General features: G+C 39.1%; 1 pseudogene; it reads left to right on the forward strand.

Moving 5' to 3' along the window:
- Positions 1–7,695: 7,695 nt before the first annotated feature.
- LOC104657374 overlaps positions 7,696–13,186 on the forward strand; it is a 50,384-nt pseudogene continuing 44,893 nt past the window's right edge.

The following is a 13,186-nucleotide window of genomic DNA, read 5'->3' on the forward strand; positions in this document are numbered from 1 at the left end:
TAGTGTCTCATTTTTTTAGTAGATGAGTCCAGATTCTTTACAGGATGACAGCTGGCCTCCCTAGACAGCATGGAAATGGAAGCTTCTAGATGCCTCAGAATGGGCCCAGCATCGGTTCTTCTGATATGTGCTGTCTTCTCCTGATAAAAGCATGTCACAGGCTAGTCTGGGTATGAATAGAGGAGAAATAGACTCCACTTCTCGTAGGGAGGAATGGCAGGCCCATGCATACAGGGCTGGGAGGAACTGCAGCCCTCACGTTTGGAAATCATCTTCCCTGGGGTGCCAGTATCTAGCTCCCTCAGCCACTGGGCTGGATTGGTTGCGGGGCATGCTGTGCACTGGCTCTGCAGCAGACGCAAGCATGGGAACTCGCTGCCCTGCCTTTCCTGCCTGATGTCTTCCCTCCCTCAGCCATGCTTCTTGAGATCACTCCCAGATAAACCTGTTGAACTCAAAGCCTTTCCTCAGGGTCTGCTTCTGGGGGAACACAAACCTAGGCATGAGGGATCAGGAATATTTAAGGCACAAATGTGAAGCTCTCAGATTTCCAGTCAGTTGAAAGCTGTGAGTAGGAATGAGGGAAGATGAGGGAATCAGAACACCGTGCTCTTTTCCCTGATCTTAAAGTCCTCAGGATAAACTCTGTGGCTAGGTGTGAGGCACGTAAAAGAAGGAATGTCACCCACATCTCTTTCTCTCCCCTGAATGACATCCTGGGAGCTGGTACATGGGGTGCGTCCTCTTTAACATCCCCACCTTGGAAACAGCACTGCAAGTCACTCTCTACCATGAAGTTCTGGAGATTCACTACAAACTCTGCTCTTACTCATTTTTAGATTAAAAAGCATATCTTGGCCGGGTGCGGTAGTTCTCACCTGTAATCCCAGGACTTTGGGAGGCTGAAGTGTGAGGTTCACTGGAAGCTAGGAGTTTGAGACCAGCTGGGGCAACATAGTGAGACCCCCATCTCTACAAAGAAAGAAAAAGAACAAAATTAGCTGGATGTGTTGGCCCAACCTGTGTCCCAGCTACTTAGGAGGCTGAGGAGGGGAGATCACTTGAGCCCAGGAGGCCGAGATAGAGTGAGATGTGATCATGCCACTGCACTCCAGCCTGGGTGACAGTGTGAGACCTTGTCTAAAGAACAAACAAACAAACAAAAATCTCCCATCCAGCGTATGATGACTAACAACTGCCACCTGTGATGCTGATGACAAGGGTTTGTTTTATTGTTTTAATCTCTGCAATGTGAAATGTAAATAAAACCCAATTGTACGATCCATAAATAATTGTCAATACTTCAGCAAACTTTTATATAAGAAATAACTCTCAATCCTGAGAAAACCAGCTCCAGGTGGATTGGAATGTTAGCTCTCAGGGACTTTGTTTGTCCCCAGCTGTGTCCCCAGGTGCTAGAGCCAGGACCCAGCATATAGTAGTAGGCATTTAATAAATATTTGTTAAATAAATGAATGTCTGTATTTTGGGAAGCGGTGACTAATGACAGGGATAACACTGTTGTCACTTCCTTCTCATACCTCCCCCTTCCCCACATGTCATTTGACAGGTAATATAGCAGGGAATAAAGATGTGCTATAAGAAAACAGTATTTGAAGTATAGAAAAAACTGATATCGGCTGGATGCGGTGGCTCACACCTGTAATCCCAGCACTTTGGGAGGCCGAGGCAGTTGGATCACAAGGTCAGGAGTTTGAGAACAGTCTGACCAACATGGTGAAACCCTGTCTCTACTAAAAATACAAAAATTAGCCAGGCGTGGTGGTGGGCGCCTGTAATCCCAGCTGCTCAGGAGGCTGAGGCAGGAGCTTGAACTCGGGAGGTGGAAGTTGCAGTGAGCCGAGATCACGCCACTGCACTCCAGCCTGGGTGACAGAGTGAGACTCTGTCTCAAACAAACAAACAAACAAAAACCCCAAAACTGATAGCTACATTATTGACACACAGGAAATAAACTGTTAAATACTTACTGTAACAAAATTTTGAGGTAAAAAATAAGAAAAGAAAGGAAGAAAAATATTTTAAAAACGTATATATACTAATACACACCTAAAAGAAAAGTTAAGAACCACCATTGTTAAACAGGCTCATATTTTCTTTGACCTGGACTTTTTGAATTATACTCTGTAAATGTAATTCATTCACTTTTTGTAGAGAAAATGCAATTGTCATCTAAAAGTTGTGTGGCAGGAAAAATAGAATAGGGGAAAGAAAAAACTGTCTCTTTACAAAATCAGGATAAAATATACATATGTTTATACCAGGTAGGTGAAACCCAAAAATAGGTTATTCCACCTTGGGGCCCCTCTTTCCACCTACTTCTTTCTCCCAACTCCTCCCACTTCTTGAATATTTGCTCTTTTTTACCCAGGGTGCCATTCATTCTACTATCACTCATTGAATTCCACTGAGCACCTACTTTGTGGCAGGTGCACTCTGGGGCGGGTGCAGAGGTAAGCACAATGAATGGAATCCAACCCGCATGGAGCTTATTCGCTGGAGGGGAAGGCAGATAAGAAATAATCACAACTATAATAATATAAGAAATAAATAGCAACGCCCTGTGATGAGTGTTGTGCTTAGGTGTGAGTTGCTAAACTCATTTGACTATTTTTGACATTTGAACAAAATTATATACATATTAAATTAAGATATATTTTATATATTAAAAGATTGTATTTCATAAAAAAATACTCTTGGCTGTATTTGCCTCCCACTCTAGTTCCCTGCACAGGACTGGCCGGGCACCACCCAAAGGACTCATCCTTACCCTCCAGCTCCACCAAAATATCTTAATTGTATCACAGTTCCTTGGTTCAGTAGACCCCCTTATCCACGGAAATATATTCCAAGATCTCCAGGAGATGCTGAAAACCGCGGATAGTATTGAACCCTATATACACTATTTTTTAGATCAGATCACCTAGACCAGGGGCCCCCAACCCCCTGGGCCATGGACTAGTACCAGTCTGTGGTCTGTTAGGAACCAGGCTGCACAGCAGGAGGTGAGTGCCGGGCAAGTGAGCATTACTGCCTGAGCTCCACCTCCTGTCAGATCAGCGGCAGCATTAGATTCTCCTAGGAACTCGAAACCTATTGTGTGAGAAAATTGTCTTCCACGAAATCGGACCATGGTGCTAAAAAGGTTGGGGACCACTGACCTAGATGACTACTAAGTGACTTGTGGGTGGGTAGCGTATACAGGGTGGACCCACTAGACCAAGGGGTGATTCACGTCCCAGTGGTCCAAAGTGAGATCTCATCATGCTACTCAGAACAGCACGCAATTTAAAACTTATGAATTGTTTATTCCTGGAATTTTCCATTTAATATTTTCTGACTGCAGATGCCCATGGGTAACAAACTGCAGAAGGCAAAACTGTGGATAAGGGCGTTATTCTGATTCTCTGATTAAAGAAACTATGCTGAGTCATTACTGGCTGACAAAGAGCTGTTTTGTTGACCCTTGTCTAGAGCTGCAATAATATCATACCCCCCAAAAACGGATATTTAAAGGGATTTCAGGATCTAGCAAAGGACTGCCGGGAAGGAATGAAGTGGTTGACGCCTTCAAAATAACATTTAAGCAGAAAGAGGTTCAGCCTACTTGTAAGACTGTTATATGGTAATGCAAAACATTCCTTTAAGTGCTTCAGCTGTGCCTTCAGTAATAGCTTTGTGGTCTGAAAGAGATAACAGGGGCTTCCCGAAGGATTCACTTATGTGGTTTTTCTGCTGATGGGGGATTCTCTCTCCAATAGTCTCTATACAATGTACCTGCCAAAGCATTTGAAGGAAAGTATGACTGGTTGACAGAGCTAGGCTGTAGACTTTGACCGTGACAACAGAATGGAGACGCATTTCACATTTATTCTTTGCAAATCCCGAGGCAAAAATTTTCATCTTCCTTACTTTGGGCTCTATGAAATATTCTATTTGACTTCCTCTCCAACAAGCTGTCTACCTCACACTTCTAAATTCACCTCTCACATTCATTTCCTCTCAAAAGCTCTTCCTACGCCAAGACAAACTCTCCTGAATTGTGTTAAACCCTGCTTGTTACTCTGTCATGTCATATTTCCCCCACAGAATGGCCTCAATCTCCCCATGTGATATGCTTGCAAATGCTTTCATGCTTGTTTATTTAATTTCAGTTCCAAGTCCATTTATTACTATTGTTTCCACAGTGCTAAGTGCCTAATGCTACTCCTAATAAATTGTAAATTAATGTTTTTGCTATCATACATGATTATTATACAATTCATCCATCGTTGTCATTATCATCGTCTCTGAATGGAGGTGTAATCGTTAGAACCTTTTCAAATTCCTCCACCTCATTTGTACTCACATAAAGTTTCTTATCATATTCATTTCTTTTTAAATAGCTTTATTGTTTTTGCAAAATTGCTGAGCGTTCATTGTAAAAATTCAAGCAACAGAAAAAGTAATGAAAAAAGTAGAAATCACTCTAGATTCTACCATTAAAACTTTAACAGCTATTCTTTTGGATATTATTTTATATTCACATGTAGATACATGTATATAATTTTACACAAATGAAGCATTACCATATATACTGTTCTATAAACTTTATTTGTAGTCAATTAAATATATTGAGCATCTTTTCAAGTGAATACACTTACTATAGTTATTAATCATTTTTAGTGTTTTCAAAATATCATCATGTACATATTCTACCACTGTCCCCAACCTCTTTGGCACCAGGGATAGGTTTCATGGAAGACATTTTTTCCACAGACCAGAAGGGGGCAGAGGATGGTTTTGGGATGAAACTGTTCCACTTCAGATCATCAGGCATTAGATTCTCATAAGGAGCATGCAACCTAGATCCCTCACATGCGTAGTTCATAGGGTTACCACACCTATCAGAATCTAATGCCACCACTGATCTGACAGGAAGTGGAGCTCAGGCCATAATGCTCGCTCACCACTCACCTCCTGCTGTGTGAGCCCATTCCTAACTGGTATCAGTCTGTGGCCCCCGGGGTTGGGGATCCCTGCTATACACAACACTTTTCTATAAACATTTGTTGTTTCACAATTTTTACTGATCTAAACAATGATACAATAAAGATTCTTATGCATAAACTTTTTTGCACTTGTGGTATTATATCCTAGGGCTAAATGCCTAGAAGTGTAAATCTCTCTAGGACAAAGGGTATGCAGTACTACCCTTAATACATATTTTGATGCACATTGATGATTGGTTGTAATCTATCCACAGTGCATGAGAGTTTTCTGTCTCGTCTTTTCTCGTAACATCATCTCTGTGCCCAAAAATCTTTGGGGGAGGGGGCTGCTAATTACCAAGCTGGGGGAACAATACATCAGTAGCAATTTTAGACTGTGTTTTTCTCATCAACAGTGGGAAGGATAACACCTTTATAGTCTTGTCTTATTCCGCTCCTTTGTTTTCATCATCTGAATGGATGATTTTACTGAAACATCACACACAAGGATTTTATGACAGTCAATTTCTATGAGCACCTGCACCCATTCTACAGCATAATTCATACTTAATATAAAGTGACAGTTGTTAGAAGATTGCATTGGCATTCCCTTCAAAAAGACAATTGCTCAACAGGAATCATTCTGAATCGATTAATCAAGCCACAGCTCTACTATAATGCTGTGGTATTCTGACATCAGGAAAAAGGAACTAGTGCATTCTGAGCAATTTTTGCCCACATACTTTTACATTGCTGAGCTCATTAAAGCCATTAGGTCTTTGACAGAGATCTTATCCATCTAACATCCTCAGCCTCTTGAAATGGCTATGTGAAAAACTGGCTCATTTCCTCTGGTTTTTGTTTGCTAAAGTGGGTATAGTGAATTAAAAAATATAAATGCTTACAATGGAATTACAATGGGATTATATTCCAATAAACTCACCATAAGATGAAAATATCGTGCCAAGAATGGATTTAATACACCTTACTTACTGAACATTATAGCTTAGCCTAGCCTATGTTAAATGTGCTCAGAACACTTATATTAATGTACAGTTGGGCAAAATAATTTAACACAAAGCCTCTTTTTATAAAAAAAAGTTGAATACATAATGTAATTTATTGAATACTACTGAAAGTGAAAAACAGAATGGTTGTGTGGGTACTTGAAGTAAGGTTGCTACTTAATGTGTATTGCTTTCGTACCACTGTAAAGTTGGAGAATTGTACATCAAACCAGTCAGGGACTGTCTGTACGTATAGCTGACCTCAAACAGAACGAGTTGAACTTTGTGGGCCCACTTATATGTCGATTTTCTTCCACTTCTGCCATCCCTGAGACAGCAAGACCAACTCTTCCTCTCCCTCCTCCTCCTCAGTCTACTCAATGTGAAGATGATAAGGGTGAAAACCTTTGATGATCCACTTCCACTTAATGAATAGGCTCTCTCTCTCTCTCTCTCTCTCTCTCTCTCTCTCTCTCTCTCTCTCTCTCTCTGTGTGTGTGTATGTGTATGTATATATATACAGTCTGCATACACACACACACACACACACACACACACACACACACACACACACACACACAGAATCTCTGTCTCTCTCTCTCTCTCTCTCTCTGTTATCCAGGCTGGAGTGCAGCGGCTCAATCTCAGCTCACTGCAACCGCACCTCCCAGGTTGAAGTGATTTTCCTGCCTCAGCCTCTTGAGTAGCTGGGATTACAAGTGCCCACCACCATGCCTAGCTAATTGTTTTAGTAGAGAAGGGGTTTCACCATGTTGTGCAGAGTGGTCTTGAACTCCTGACCTCAAGTGATCCGCCTGCCTTGGCCTCCCAAAGTTGAGGTTACAGGCATGAGCCATCACACCTTACCTGTGAATAGTAAATATGTTTTCTTAGTAACATTTTCTTTTCTTAAATTTAAGAATATAGTATATAATATATATATGTGACTTTTTGACTTACTGGGAGATGGGTACTCCTAATCTTAGTCCCAAGGGTCAACTGTAGATTTCTGTGATATGAATGTAATCGGATGAGGGTATAGTAACTCTTTAAAAATATAAACCTGTTTCTGATGTGATTATGGTCTTGGGAAATTGATATCTTCATTAGCTCTGAAATCTGCCTTAATAATCTCAGAAAAATTGGATTTGAAAAGGTATACAGAAGTGAAGAGATATTCTGGAGATGATAGCAGGAATTACAGTAATGGAGATAGACCAGGATCTCCTATTCAATGGAGTTTTATATTCTTTGGGGTTATTTTGAAGGTCTAGTGTCTTCATAATAATGAATTTTGCCTCTAGAATCTTGAAAATAGTCTTCTCTATGGGCTTTGACTAGCCATAGTTCCAACACTAATGACTAAGTCTCATCTTTAGACATTCTGAATTCATCATTCTGGCATGTGGCCTAGATAGCATTCGAAAAAGCTGACATAAAGCCAAGGTTAAGAACAACTGATTTAGATAAAGGAAGATATCTAAAATAAATGATTCGGTGCAAAGTGTTTTTGAAATTCCTTCAGTTTTCCTTGCATTTCATTCAATTCCAACCAGTTAAAATTCTCCCATTACTGTAATTACTTACATAACTTTTACGTTTAAAAGCAGCTACATTACCCATAAATGAGGAGGATGGATTTTTCACAGTGATAGAAAACTATTACGAAAGTAATTTTCATGTTGCCTCTTGACAGGATGAAGCTAAGGTAGGAATTCTCTGACATTACTGTGCATGGGAATCACCTGGGGAGCTTATTAGAACTGATTAGCAGGCCAGGCTCCTACAGATTAGGGTTTCTAGGTTGGGAGAAAGCCGGTGAACTGCTTTGTCACAGGCACCCCAAGTGATGCTGATGCCAAGGAACCTTGGACCACACTTTGCTAACTCTGAACTATAGGGGTCTAGACTCGCTGCAGACTGGATCATGGTCTCCCATATGGTGGACTTTGAAAGCCTTGGTAAGAGCAATTGAAGAAATGTGAGATCGTTTGAGCCTGGAAGGTCAAGGCCACAGTGAGCCATGATCATGCCACTGCACCCCAGCCTGGGTGATGCAGTGAGACTCTGTCTCAAAAAAAAAAAAAAAAAAAAAAAAAGAAAGAAAGAAATGTGAGATGGACTTCAGCATTCTTTATTTTATTTTCAGCCAGCAGGCTCATGCATAAGTCCTCACCTGTTCTTAGCAGCCTTCAAATAACTGCCTGAATCTCACTGTCAAGAATTACTTGAGAGAAAAAAAAATCGCATACTTACAGCTCACCTTTTTGAAAGGGTAGGAGATATAAGAATGAAGGAAATAATGCACACAAGTATAGTATATGCACATTGATAGAAGAGAAACAGAGAAAAAGAAAATAAACTTTTTTTTCTATTTGCCAATAGTAGGCAAGAAGGCAAAATTAAATTTAACTCTGGATATCTTTAGGGAGTACACTATTGGCAGAAATACCCATTCAAAATTGGTTTAAGCAAAAAACAAATGTATTGACTCAATTACCTGGAATTGTTTATGGGCAAACATAGCTTCAGGTACTCTGTGCTTCAGGCTTTAAGTATGTCACTTCGTTCTCTCCCAAGCCCCTCTCTCTTTTGAGTTAGCCGTAAGCCAGGCTATATGTAGTGCTCCCAGTAGATCCAGGCTTTCTCCAGATGGTTAAAGCAGCTACAAATGTTAAATTCTCACATCATTAAATCTAGCTCAAGAGAGAGAGAAACTTTCCTTTCTATCTTTCCCAGCAGGCTTGCCAATATGTATTATTGGCTGTGTAATATGAACCAATCACTATGGCCAGGGGTATCAGGTTTGCTAATTGGCTTAAAGGCCAGGGATATCCCATCACTGGGGCTGGGAGAGGACTCATCTCCATCTGGAAGCATATGAACTGACGGGGAATGGCTGTGATTTTCACAGGAAAGTCTGTTTAGCAAACAGCGTGCAACATATGTGGTCTACTCAGGACACAAAACCTTGACTGTCCACTAGAAATAATGTGTGCTGAATTTTTTTTTCTCGTAGCAATGAGTGTGCTTTAGAACATATTGAAACACTTCTGAATATTGAAAGAGCAAGAACTACCACAGATTTTGCCTGCACAAAAGAGGTGAGGACTGAAACAAAGGATTATATGCTGACGACTCAGCACTGTGACCTGGTCTTGACCTCCCTGAGCAAATGTGAAATTAATTTAAATTTAGCAAGAGATAGGATTTATAATAACTAAAGGTTGCCTGTACCTCAAACTCCAGAAAATATAAATTGGCATTTCTGTAGATATTTTGAAGCACGAAATGTGCACAGAATAATAAGTGGTTATTGTGTGAAAGAAGAGAAGTTTATCGAATTTTCACATATTCCTTGCTCCCCCAACCTCCCACCTTCCAAACTTTTTTCAGAAGACAATTAAAAACAATGCATCTTTTTTATAGGTTTTTTTTTTTTAACCTACTTTCAGCTGTCATGTAGGGTCCTCTGTCTCATCTCTGTCTGCATTGCTTCCCTTTGGTTTTGAAATTTTGCTTTTGCTAATGAACAATACAGTTAGGAGTTACTATGTTCTATTAATCATTCTAAGAGTGATTTACAGACTTATAGCATATATGCTTATGTATACGTATTAATACATTATAACACAAGATAAAAATAAGTAAACGTGATTTAGTGAAATAAAAATAAGTTGAAAGAGTCAAGTCAAGCCAAGTCAAAGGAGAGATCAATCTATAATATGTGGGCCATGAGAATCACCATAGTTTGTAGAAGTCCATGGATGTAGCTCTGAGCTTTCTAGCAGCCAATACAGAAAAAGATGATGTAATGATTATTTATCTCATTCATAAAATAATTAAGGTCAAGACACAACTTTCCCTGGTATTATGTCCCCAACAAATTTCCTCCTGTGGGTCTCTGGAAAGAAGACCTTGTGTGATGCAGCGAATGGAGTCCTCAGTTAATCAAGAGTGTGTCCAACATCCAGTTTCATAGATTTGTTTCCCACAATGCAAGGCATGCAAGTTGATGCCACAATCTTGAAAAAAACTCTATTCAAAGAAGTTCTATGGTGTTAAATGGGAAGGACAAGGAGAATGGAGTCCAGCTTTCTGATGGTCTGGCTTAATTCTGAAGAAGGTTTAGGTTACTTGGAGAAATGGATGGATTGCACATACTTTAGGCAACATTTGGTAAATAGTGCTTCTTTCCCCGAACTTTTGCTAGCATTGAGTAGCAGTGATTTTGAAGATAGCTATATTGTTAAACTCCTCAAAAGAGTCCTGGAATATTTTGCTTATTAAATATAGTCCTATATACTTTAGAAGATAGGCTAGCTGATCATTGGGTTGATATTTTCTATGAACATTAAAAAATCTGTTGGAAAGCTAGCTATTTCAGCCTACCTCTGTGAGCCAAAATATTCCCTAAAAAATATTTTGGTAGTGAAGCTTCTTTCTACTGATATGAGCTTTATGAAAAACTTGAAGGCAGTTTTTAAAAAATGCAATGCATAGGCTTTCAATTTAGCTTACAAATCTTATTCTATTTTTAAGTCTAGTAAATTTTATCAGTTATTTTTAAGGGATTTTAAAATTCAGTTTGGTCATATTTACAGATTTTACTAAAATGTTTAAACCTTCAAATGTTTAAAATTTTATTTATAAATTTGACATGTTTAATTTTGTTTTATAGGACATGTATTTCAATTTTCTCAACAACAGCAATAAAATCTTTCTGAGCATTTAAGTCTTATATATTGCAAAATTTCCAATACTAAACTAAACTTAGTAAGATTTTAGTTTAAAATCAGAAGTCTACAATGAGAATTACAAAACACTGTTCAAATAAATCAGAGAAGACACAAATGGAAAAACATCCGATGCTCATGGATAGGAAGAATCAATATCATTAAAATGGCCATATTGCTCAAAGCAATGTACAGATTCAATGCTATTCCTATCAAACTACCAAAAACATTCTTCAAAGAACTAGAATGGGGTACAATATTTGCAAGCTATACATCTGACAAAGGTCTAATAGACAACATCTATAAGAAACTTATACAAATGCATGAGAATAAAACAAAGAACTCCATTAAAAAGTGGCAAAGGACATGAACAGACACTTTTCAATAGAAGACATACATGCAGCCAGCAAGCATATGAAGAAAGCTCAATAGCACTCATCATTAGAGAAATGCAAATCCAAATCACAATGAGATACCATCTCACACCAATCAGAATGGCTATTTCTAAAAAGCCAAAAAATAACTGATGCTGGTGAGGTTGTGGAGAAAAAGGAACACTTATGCACTGTTGGAGGGAGTGTGAATTAGTTCAACCATTGTGGAAAGCAACATGCTGATTCCTCAAAGAGCTAAAAGCAGAATTACCATTTGAACCAGCAATCTCGTAACTGGCTATATATCCAAAGGAATATGAATTATTCTACTATAAAGACACATGCATGTGAATGTTCATTTCAGCACTGTTCACAATAGCAAAGTCATGGAATCAGCCTAAATACCCATCAGTGACAGATTGGATAAAGAAAATGTGGTACATAGACACCATGGAATACTATGCAGCCATAAAAAATGAGATCATGTCTTTTGCGGGAACATGGATGGAGCTGGAGGCTATTATCCTCAGCAAACTAACCCAGGAACAAAAAAACAAATACTGTATGTTCTCACTTATAAGTGGGAACTAAACGATGAGAACTCATGGACACAAAGAAGGTAACAACTGGGATCTACTTGAGGGTGGAAGGTGGAAGGAGGGGGAGGAGCGTAAAAGATAACTATTAGGTACTGGGCTTAATACCCAGGTGATGAAATAATATGTACAATAAACCTCCGTGACACGAATTACCTGTGTAACAAACCTTCACATGTACCCCGAACCTAAAATAAAAGTTGAAAAAGAAAAACAGAAGTCTATCTCAGTTACTTATTTACATGTTTCAAATTGGATTTATGAGATTATCATTAGGCCACATTCTCTTAAACATTACATCAATATGAAATACTAAATATGCACAGAATCCTTCTCAATCTGGAAATATTAAACTGTGGTTTTGACTGTGTAAACCTTTCTATACCATTTTTCCCCCAGGCTAAAAGAGTCATACACTTCAAAGAAGACAAATACCATCCTACTTTACTGAAGTTATTCTGGCTAAAAATTCTGTCTGGACATTTGCCTCAAAGATACCATCACACTCACTTTTTCCCCTCAATATATTATAAAAATTTTTAACTGCAATATTAAAAGACTTGTACAGTGAACACTCGTATACACACCACCAAGACTCTACTATTAACATTTTACTATACTTGCTTTATCACCTTTTTCCTTCATCCATCCCTCTGTGCTCCAACCAACTCATTATTTTCATGCATTTTAAAGGAAATTGTAGACATAAATGTACTTCCTCCTAAGTATTTCAGCAGACATAATATTAACTACAGTTCAATATTGATATACAGTTTCTTCTTTTGATATAAAATTAACAATCAATCAATCAAATGCAAAGTTTGAAACGTACAATCACTGAATTCTGACCACTGGTCACACCTGTATAACCAAAACTATGATTAAGATACAAAACACTGGCCGGGCGCGGTGGCTCAAGCCTGTAATCCCAGCACTTTGGGAGGCCGAGACGGGCGAATCACGAGGTCAGGAGATCGAAACCATCCTGGCTAACACGGTGAAACCCCCGTCTCTACTAAAAATACAAAAAAATTAGCTGGGCGAGGTGGCGGGCGCCTGTAGTCCCAGCTACTCGGGAGGCTGAGGCAGGAGAATGGTGTGAACCCGGGAGGCGGAGCTTGCAGTGAGCTGAGATCCGGCCACTGCACTCCAGCCTGGGGGCAGAGCGAGACTCTGTCTCAAAAAAAGAAAAAAAAAAAAAAAAAGGATACAAAACATTACCATCTCCCCTTAGAGTTTCCTCATGTCTCTTCCAATTCCTTCCCCCACCTGCAGAGACTGTTTTACCTTTTTTCCACCATAAATTAATTTTGCTATTTCTAGAGTTTATTATTAGTGGAATCAGCCACTAATATTAGTAAGGCCAGCACGTACCGTTTGTATAAAACATGTTTCATCCAGCATAATGCTTTTGAGACATATCCATGTTGTTGCATGTATCAATAGTTTTTCTTTTTATTGATGAGTATGCACATACCCTTG

The sequence above is a fragment of the Rhinopithecus roxellana genome, chromosome 4, assembly GCF_007565055.1.
Source record: "Rhinopithecus roxellana isolate Shanxi Qingling chromosome 4, ASM756505v1, whole genome shotgun sequence".
Taxonomy (NCBI): Eukaryota; Metazoa; Chordata; class Mammalia; order Primates; family Cercopithecidae; genus Rhinopithecus; species Rhinopithecus roxellana.